This window comes from Leopardus geoffroyi, chromosome A3 (genome assembly GCF_018350155.1).
Source record: "Leopardus geoffroyi isolate Oge1 chromosome A3, O.geoffroyi_Oge1_pat1.0, whole genome shotgun sequence".
NCBI lineage: Eukaryota > Metazoa > Chordata > Mammalia > Carnivora > Felidae > Leopardus > Leopardus geoffroyi.
This window is the reverse complement of record NC_059336.1, coordinates 1,318,441-1,327,398: the sequence shown is the minus strand read 5'-3', so window position 1 is coordinate 1,327,398 and position 8,958 is coordinate 1,318,441.

The following is an 8,958-nucleotide window of genomic DNA, read 5'->3' as shown; positions in this document are numbered from 1 at the left end:
AATGTCCTCATGAGAGGGGACCCCGGAGCCCCCACCCTGCCCAGCACGTGAGGGCGTGACAAGAAGGAGGTCTGCTAACGAGGCGGGTCCTTACTGGGATGGCCACACGGCCTCCAGAGCTGGGGGCGATGTCTGTCATTCTGGCAGGATTTCAGCCCTGGGCCCTGAGGGGGGTCCTGGTCCAGGGCACGCGCCCGCCCCCGTGCAGGGAGGGCCGGGCACAATTATCAGATGTCGGTTCCGAGACGCCCCCGAAGGAAGCGGCCACACGCAGCACTGGGAATGCGGAAGCCACCTGGTGTCCTGCCACACGGGCCGTCGAAGTCCCGATGGAAACCCCTACGGTTAACACGAGGTAAGTGTGTGGACACAAGATGGGGGAGAAAAGGCAGGACAGAGGCCCCAGGGGAACGGGGCCACCGTGGCCGGGGAGAGCCGCCTCCTGGCTGGATCCCGGGGGACGCCCCACCGTCAGCCGCATTGGCCAGAGGCCTGGGCCGGGGACAGGCCGCCCGCAGCACCGGTGCGAGGACCTCCCACGGGACACCTCCCTCCGAAGTGGGGGGGCTGCTGGGTCCTGAGCACCACGCCCACCCAGCCCTCCCCAAATTCCCGACGTGCAGCCTGGGGAGGGCCACCCCTTGGGGGAGGGCGGGAAGCAACCGAGGGTGTGGACTCAAATCGGGGGCATACGTGTGCTCACATGTCCGTGTGCACGCGTGGCCGTGCCCCTGCACGCACATGCACACGTTCACTTCTAAAGTGCTGACCCTGGGGCGGGGTTCCGATCCCTGCTCTGGCACTCACAGGTGGTTTGACCTTGAGCGAGGAATGTTGGCCCCTCTGCCTCAGTGTTCCCATCTGCAAATGGGGCCCGGATGGGGACCCGCCTCCCGGGGCGAGGAGAGGAAGAGCTGATCCGTCTGGGTGGAGCTCCAAAGATGCCCGGTCACCCCTGGTGGCTCCAGGACCCCAGGTGGCCCCTTTCTGATCTGGTCGGAGGCCAGTGGCCGTGCTGGCCGCTCCCTGGGGCACAGAGACGAGGTGTAGAACGCAATTACTCTGATCATTTACACTCAGATTTATTTTAGTCGGCGGCACGTTAGAAACGCGCATCGGATGACCGTGTGACGCCTGTTCTGTGTATGATCCTCTGTCCTCTAAGGGCTGCTCCCACGGTAATTACGTTCTGTGTTTAATTCACAGCGTGATCGGTAATGCACGTCGTGCGGGGCCGTCCCCAGGACCCCCCCAGGACCTCCCCCCCAGGAATCACTCACGTGCACGGGAGCAACGCGGGGGCCATCGCCGCCCCCGGAGGTCACTCATCCGGAGCCTGGAGGTCCCCAGTCCTGTCCTCTGCTGGCCCCCTCTGGGCCCTGGCATCGTCACAACACCCACAGTAATAAAGACTGGTCTGTGTCTGTCTGTGTTTGCCACCTTCCCGGGGAGGCTCAGAGCAGCACATGTGAGCCACTGCGGGCCCCGCAGCCCCGTCCGGAGCCAGCGGGCGGTCCGGCTAGGGCACACGGGCCGGTGGCCCCCCTCTTCTGTCCTAGCAACACGGATGGTGGTGATGGAGGGACGGGAGGGGCGGGTGGAGGCGGTGGGGCCGGAAGGGGGGAGGACCTGGCCGCTCTGCCCCTCCACCCCCCCCCCAGCTACCCTGGCTCCCCAGAGACGGCTCGTGGGGGCACCTCCGCACACTGTCCCTTTGTGCTGCCCGCGGTGGCCTCACCCGTGGGGCGTCTCTCGTTTGGTCTGAAGGGGAGAGAGCGTGAACTCAGGGGCCGTGGACCTGGGAGCACCTTGCGGGCGCCGTCCGCCCTCGAGCCACACGGGTGTGAACCGCGTGGGTCCACGGCACGCGGGACCTTACAGGGCGGCCCTGTGGGCGAACTGTCTTCTTTCTTTTCTTAGCGCATCCCTCCGTCTAGCTCACTTGGTGGGGAGACTCCGACAACACACACGGCACGCCGAGCGGGAGTCCAGGGTCACTGCTGCTGTGCACGCGCCCCCGCCAGTGGAGGCCAGCGGCTGTTGGGGGGGAGGGGGTCAAAGCTGCACTTGCAGCGGCGGGCGGGCGGGCGGGCGCCCCGGCCAGGACGCGTTCAAGGGCAGACCGTGGGTTCCCGCTGCCTGGGCCTGCACCCGGCCCACCAGGGCGAGCGGCCGGCTCGCTGACCATCCGGCACCCGGCCCGGCCGGACGGTCCGCCCCTCAGGAAATAAACGCGTTCTTGCGGCGCCCCGGGCCCAGAAGGGCCAGATGAGGACGGTTGTCCTGAGAAGCACCAGGGGCGTCGTTTAAAATGAAGGTTAGGGCGCTGGGGGGGCTCAGTCGGTTAAACGTCTGACTCCCGATCTCAGCTCCGGTCTCCGTCTCAGTCTGTGAACTTGAGCCCCGTGTTGGGCTCTGCGCGGGCAGGGGGGGCCCGCTGGGGATTCTCTCCCTCCCTCTCTCTCTGCCCCTCCCCTGCTTGCGCTGTCTCTCTCGCTCTCTCTCTCTCTCCCCAAATAAACATTTGAATAAATATGTATATAAAATTAGGGTTGTATAATGAAGCTTGGGGGACGCCTGTCTGATCACAAGGAAAATACCGCATGGAGGGTACGTCTTGGCGAGGAGGATCCTCGGGGCTTCTTCCTCCAAGATGCCCCGCCCCTCCACCCCTCCTCCCCCTCCTCCCTCTCCTCCACCCCTCCCCCACCCTCCCCTTCCCCTCTTCCTCCTCCTCCCTCCTCCCCTTCTCCCCACCCCTCCCCCTCCACCCCTCCTCCTCCTCCTCCCTCTCCTCCACCCCTCCCCCACCCTCCCCTTCCCCTCTTCCTCCTCCTCCCTCCTCCCCCTTCGCCCCACCCCTCCCCCTCCACCCCTCCTCCTCCTCCTCCCTCTCCTCCACCCCTCCCCCTCCACCCCTCCTCCCCTCCTCCCTCTCCTCCACCCTTCCCCCACCCTCCCCTTCCCCTCTTCCTCCTCCTCCCTCCTCCCCCTCCTCCCCACCCCTCCCCCTCCTCCCCTCCTCCCTCCCCCCTCCCGTCCTCCTCTTCTCCCTTCTTCCCCCGCTCCTTCCCCTGCCCCACTTTGTCCCAGCTCCTTTCCTCTGCCCCAGGCTGCAGTTGCAGGGCTCATAAGCGGGCAGCTGAGTTGTCCCCTTCCTGGCCACCTCTGATCTCTGACAACAGTACACACGCCATGAGCAAGAACCACTGAATTAAGACCAGAGCTGCGTAGGGGAAGGGGCCCTTCAGGGTGGGTGGGCGCCTCGCTTTGGAGAGCCCCCCGGGGCCATATGCCCAGGTGTCTTGGCCACACGCATCTGGCAGAGCCACCTTTGTGTTTGGGGACAGGGGCTACTTCTGGAAAGTGCCGAGTGTCTCCGGTGAATCCAGCCCCAAGAGGAGCCTCCCGGGCTCAGGATGACAGGTGACGTCTAAATAGCCCTCGACTTGTTATCTCCAAGCACCAGATTAAACAAGCCTTTTCTCTCCTCGCAGCTGAGAAATGCGGCAGACGCCTCCCTGTTTACCAAGGACAACAGTCGACTGAGAGACGCACGGTTTGTCAGTCTTCTGATGTCCCCAGTTGTGACTGAACGTCCTGTTCCAAGGCTTCAGAATGAGGATCTCGGCTGGAGGTGGGGAGGGAGGTGGGAGATGTGTCCACCAGCCGGGGAGCGGCTCCCACTGCTGAGCCCCAGGCAGCTCTGACCCGGGCCCACCTCCCAACACCCCGGCAGGACCGGCCACAGACCCGGGATTTCTTGGCGTAAAGTCCACGGGTGGCTCAGTCGGTTGAGTGTCTGGCTCTTCTCGTTTTTAATTTTGTTTTTACCGTTTTATTTATTTTGGACAGACAGAGAAAGAGCATAAGCAGGGGAGAGGCAGAGAGAGAGGGAGACGCAGAATCCGAAGCAGGCTCCAGGCCCCGAACTGTCAGCACAGAGCCCGACGCGGGGCTCGAACCCACAAACCGCAACATCATGACCTGAGCCGAAGCCGGATGCTCCACCGACGGAGCCCCCCCAGACCCCCTGAGCGTCTGACTCTTGATTTTGGCTCAGGTCGCGATCCCGGCCACCATCACGGGGTTGAGCCCCAAGCTGGGCTGCACGCTGAGCCTGTTTAAGGTTCTCTCTCCCCCTCCCCCTCCCCCCCAAATTAAAAAATAATATTATTATAAAAAATAAATAAACCTGAAAATCCTGTTCTAAGATATAAAGGAAAGGGCCACCGTAAGACTTAGCAGTCATTTACCTTTCAGTCTGAATTAGTATCGGCTATTTCACCAGCAGATTTGGATGACGTGGGGGAGGGCAGAGGGTGGCAGGGTACATGCGGCCACAGAGGAGGGGCAGGTGGAAAGGGTGCCAGCTGTGAGAAAAGCCCCCAAAGCGAGCTAGGAACCTCTGAAGACAAAAGTCTTCATTCTCCCCCCTAATTGGGGCCGGCCTCGGGCTCAGCCTCCCAGTGCTCCGAAGGTCCAGGTCCGTGAGGATGGCTGAGGGCCAGGCTGCCGCGTGGGCGCGGCGAGCCTCGGTGCCGTGAGCAGACGCCCCCGGGCCCGGAGCCGCCGCTGAGCACAGAGCCGCGGGCAACGCAGCGAGGCCCCCGCCAGACGGGGTAGTGCTGACGCCTACCGGGGGGGGCTGCGGAGGGGGCCACCGTGGGCCTCGGGGGGCCCATGGAGAACGTGAGTTTGAGCCGACACCTGGGGAGGAGGCGGCAGGCAGGGGCGGAGGGGGGGGTGTGGAGACGGCCCAGGGCCCGGACGGCTGGAGACGGCGGCCCTCCACCACCCACACTGTGAGCCAGGCGCGGGCGGGCGGGGGGCGGCCCCGGACCCACGGGCAGACCCTCCGTCGGGACCCCGGGTAGGGGCAACCTCTCTCGGCAGACTCCACGCCCCAGGGGCAGGGCCGGGCCTCAGCCACATGCCCCCGGAGGACCTGCAAACCAAAGTGCCCAGCGGAGCGGAGAAGCCTCCGGCGTCTCGGGGTGCCGGGCTGGCGGGGCAGGCGGGTCATCGATTCCCGAGAAAGCCCCGTGAGCACACATCTCAGCCTGAAACCCATCTGTCCAGAAGTTTGGAAAATCAGAGTCACCGAAGTTTGTTTCCCATCAAGACCCCGCTGTCCTTCCCTCTTGCAAGACAGTCCTCGAGGTCCCGTCCGGGCAGGCTGGAGGCCCCCGCCCTTCCCGCAGGGACAGAGCCTGGTCATCAAAGAACCAACCGTCACCTCTCCCTCCCGGAACCGTGGACTGGCCTTGACTCGCTCCTGCCGAAGGGACGTGTGGGGGCAGCCGGGGCCCGAAGGGACGTGTGGGGACGGGCGGGACGCACACACGGCGTCTTCCTTTTCCTTTCATTGTCGCGTCGTCACAGGAGGGTTCGTGGAGAAGCCAGAACAGGGCGGACGCCATCCCGGGCACAGAGGACACCAGCCACGCGGACAGACAGGCAGACGCTCAGGGCCTCCTGAGGTGGACAGCAGACGGTCAGAGGGGGGACGTGGCAGAGGGGACCCCGCCCCCACCCGAGCTCAGCGGTCACTCTCGAGAAGTGTCTCCATCCCACACCTTCCCCTCCTATGGGGCCCAGTCCTTTCCAAAGACTTCCTGCTGGTCTTAGGCCCCTCAGGACTTTCCAGAAAGTCCTAGAAAACCTTGGAAAGTCTCAGGCTGATGAAGGGGAGTGGACGCTGGCCCGGCTCGGGAACCCCTATTGTGTTCCAAACAGAGGTGGCCCGCACATCGATGCCCCCACACCTGTGTCCACCGCACTGGCCCTCGCTGCTCAGGTGACGGCACCGTGCATGCCAGGCGGGGGGACCCTGTGGCCAAGGGAGGGGTGGAGCTGAAGGAAGGCCCCCTGGTGACCGAGGAGCCGACGCCTCACCGGTGTGGGGGGCTCAGGGGACGTTTCCACGGGCGCCCTGGGCAAAGCAGGTGTCACGTGTGCCTCTCCTGCCCCGTCTGCCCCCAGCCCTGCTTCCTGGTGTCCTGCCTCCATATTCCCTGCGTGTGCTCCTGCCCCACGTCTGTCTCGAGGGGGGACCCCAAGATCTCATCAGTTCCCCCCACGTCCCTCTCTGTTTTCCCACAGGGTGACACGGAGCCCAGGAGAGGCTGCGACCTGCGGGCAAGGCAGGAATGGCCCCCAGGCCGCCTGACTCTGTCCCCTCCTCTGCCTGGGGAAGGCTTTGCAGGAGCAGCAGGAACCCCGACGAGAAGGGAGCAGGGGCAGCGGGGCCGCTGCAAACGCGCCCCGGCTCGCGGCCCAGAGGCCCCTGCGCTGCCTCCCTGCCCCTGTGACTCCGCGTCATTACTCGGGGCTCACCTCTCCTTCCACGGCCTTCGTTCAGGCAGGAGACGCCTCCGTGGACTCCTGAGCAGAAAGGAGGCGCCCGCCCGGCTCCCGGCTCGGCGACTCAACAGCGGGCAGAGAGGACTGCCCTTCAATAGACGGTTTTATCCGACCCCAGACGTGGTTTTGCTAAGTGTGTAGAAACGCGAGGACGGTGCCCCTCGCCGGCCTCCCTGAACTGCAACATGCTTCGTGCCCTGGCTTGGCCTCTTCCCCCAAATTCCTTTATTAGCATTTTCCGACAAAGTCAGAAATTTTCCGACAAAGTCAGCGCGCAGGTGGGTCAGGAAGGGGGTGGACTGTTGGCCTCGGGGTGACTCCCCTTAGCTTACTGAGGGGAGACCGCGGGGGGTGGGGGGGCTGGCCGCCCGCTGCCACCAGGTCGCAGAGGACGGGCCCCGGGAGGACGGCGCCCCGCAGGCCTGGGGAGGACAGGGCCCCGCGGGGAGGACGGCTCCCCGTGGCCCCGGGAGAGACCGGGACCGGGCTGCTCGGGGGCTCAGGTGGACGCCGAGGGCAGAGCTGCTGGTGAACTGGGGAGGACATAGCACTGGGAACCTCCAACTGTATTTTCTCAGAAGTGTGTTTTTCTCGAGTGACCCGGCTGTGCAGGCAAGTCAGTCGGAGATGGTGACGTGCTGGTATGAAGCTAATCGTCAGCTGTCACAGGAAGAAGCAAATTATCCCCACTCCGCTCCCTGCAGACCGAAGTGTCTCGGGAGCTAATGTCTTCATCATCAAGCCTTGAAATTTCCAGAGAAGGCGGGAGTCCGTTGGTGCGTGCCTCTGTCCTCATTTCCCGACCGGGTGCGTGAAACCGCGGGCCTGCCTGGCGGCCGCCCTGCCCTCCCCCCACTTCACGCAGAAAGGGCTGGGGGATCGAGGGGCACCAGAACCCGCAAGGGACATCTGAAGTGCTCGACTGCAGGGGCCGGAAAGCCCAGTGGAACAGGACTGAGAGCAGGCTGTGGGGGCGGGGGTGGGCAGGCTCCAGGCGCCCCGGGACTCAGGGCTCAGAGCAGCGTCCCCGGAAGCAGTTCGGCGACCTCAACCAAGAGTGTCTGCCCTTCCCAGCAAGTGGGGAGGGGTCTGAGGGTCCACCTTGCGCCCCCGGGGCCGTGGGAATGGGGTCTCTGGTTTCCTGGGGGCGGGAGAGGGCAGGGCCAGCCTGAGGGAGCCAGGGGTCTGGACGAGCCAGGCCAGCACATGTCCCCCGCGGGGTCGGCGCCAGCTGTCCACGGCAGAGCAGCGCTGTTTGGCCCGTTGTGAGGGCTAACAAAGGAGCAACAGATTTCCCATCCAGAGGCCCAGGCTGCCCCGCAGGAGCGGTGTTTGGAACAAGATGACAGAAGCCAGACTCGGAGCCTCTGGGCCGCGAAGGATGTCGCCGGCCAGACGATTTGCTCAGCACCATCGAGGGCCTTGGAAGGCGAGTAAGCCACCGCGCCTCGCAGCCGTCATGCTCACTGTGCGTGGGAGCCCGCGTGCGACCCGGCCGTGTGTGCCGGGAGCGAGCAGGTTCAGGCGGGAAAAGCACTGGGAACAGAGCAGGCACAGAGAATCCCGCAGAGTCGTGCTGTCGTGACGAAAGCAGCGCCGTGCGTGTGCGCACACGTCCGAGTGTGTGTGAGCGCGTGTGCACACGTGTGCGTGCGGGGCTGCGTGAGCGTGCGGTTCGCAGGAGTGTGAGCGTGTACTTACGATCTCAGCAGATCCTGTCCGTCTGTGAGGCACGCATAATCGGAGCGTGTTTTCGTTGATCATTTCCCCGGGAACGCGTTTCCTCCCGCGTGCTAATGCTCCCCTCCCCCAGCGAGGTGGGAGGGGGTCTCATGGACGGAGGGGGGCAGGGGGATCCCAGGGAGGGGGGGGCGCAAGGAAGAGGGGTTCCAGCACCCTCTCTCTTGCTGCTGGGCATCTCTCCCACAGCTTCCAACCTGGGGTCCCACAGCCACGAGCGCGTGCCGGGACGTAGAGGCCAGAAGAGGCCTTACCTGGAGTGGGCGCCTTTCTCTGCACGCCCGCGGCCAGAGCGCATGCCCACGGCATGTCTGCCTGCAGAGCCGGGAGACTCAGGGTGGAGGGCAGAGGGACGCAGGGATACCTGCCGATGACCCGGTGGCCGCGGCTGTCTGGGGTCCCCAACTTGCCGTGGGGGCCGCACCGGAACCCACGGGCTGCCCGGCCTGCTGTGCGCTTCTGTGGGACCCCTCCTCCACCCTAGGCTCTAGGCTCTGGAGTTCACTTGCCTTCCCCCCCCCCTCCCGGGGGCACCTGGCTGCATTTGGAAAGGGTGTTGCCTTGAACGGGCCATCGGAGCTTCGAGGCAGGAATGACAAAGAAGGCTCCCGTTCAGGTTTTATTTCTGGAACTCGTATGAAGTCACTGGAAGATGAGAGAGTGTTCTATTTAAATATTTCTAGGCAACTAGAATTCCTGATGACAGACAAAGGGAGCGTGTGCTTCGGATCCGCAGAGAAAGCTGGAAGCGGGCGCATCATGTTTATGCAAAACTCCATATCCTCCCCGCCAAGGAGGAGAGAAGACGGGAAGGCGGAGGAAAGAGAGGCGGGAACCTAGCTGCCCAGCCCG